Raw genomic sequence first — 618 nt, 5'->3', positions numbered from 1 at the left:
GTCCAGTGATTGTGTTTCTAACCAGAGCACCAAGCATCACGCTTGAAGGAGCAGTTTTAGGAAGGAGAGTAAAATTTGCTTTATAACGGTCTGGTTTTCTTTCCTCCAGCTCTTCTGTCTGCTCAGTAAGTTCTCCTGCCTTCATAAGTCCCCCAGAGGGCACTTCCGTCCTCTTTGGCCCAGGCAGAGTGCTCGGGGAGGTGTGGTGGCTCTGAGGGCTGCTCAGGGCACAGGTGGCTCATCCTGGAGGGCTCGCTGCCCGCGGCCATGAACGGGGACAAGCTGTAGGGCGAGGTGGCCGCGTAGCTGGGGGAGTAGTGGGCGTCTTCAAGGGGGTGCAGAGGGTAGGGCTGGGCTCCAGGGAGGGTTGGGGTCCAACCTGAGCCTCGGAACGGGGAAGCAGCTCCGGGTTCGGGCAGGGAGAGGCAGCTGGAGGTGGCAGGGAGCGCCTGCAGGGGCTCTGAGCAGGCGCTGTCAGGCTGGCCGAGGCTCTCGGGTGAGGGCTGCTCCCAGGGCTCTCTCTGCAGGGAAACGGGGAGAGAAGGCAAGGAAAACGCTTAGGAACAAAAGGCTGTCCTGGAGGCAATGGAATATCTATCCCTGGGAATGCCCAAAGGG

Source organism: Motacilla alba, chromosome 24 (genome assembly GCF_015832195.1).
Source record: "Motacilla alba alba isolate MOTALB_02 chromosome 24, Motacilla_alba_V1.0_pri, whole genome shotgun sequence".
Taxonomy (NCBI): domain Eukaryota; kingdom Metazoa; phylum Chordata; class Aves; order Passeriformes; family Motacillidae; genus Motacilla; species Motacilla alba.
This window is presented reverse-complemented; position numbering follows the sequence as displayed.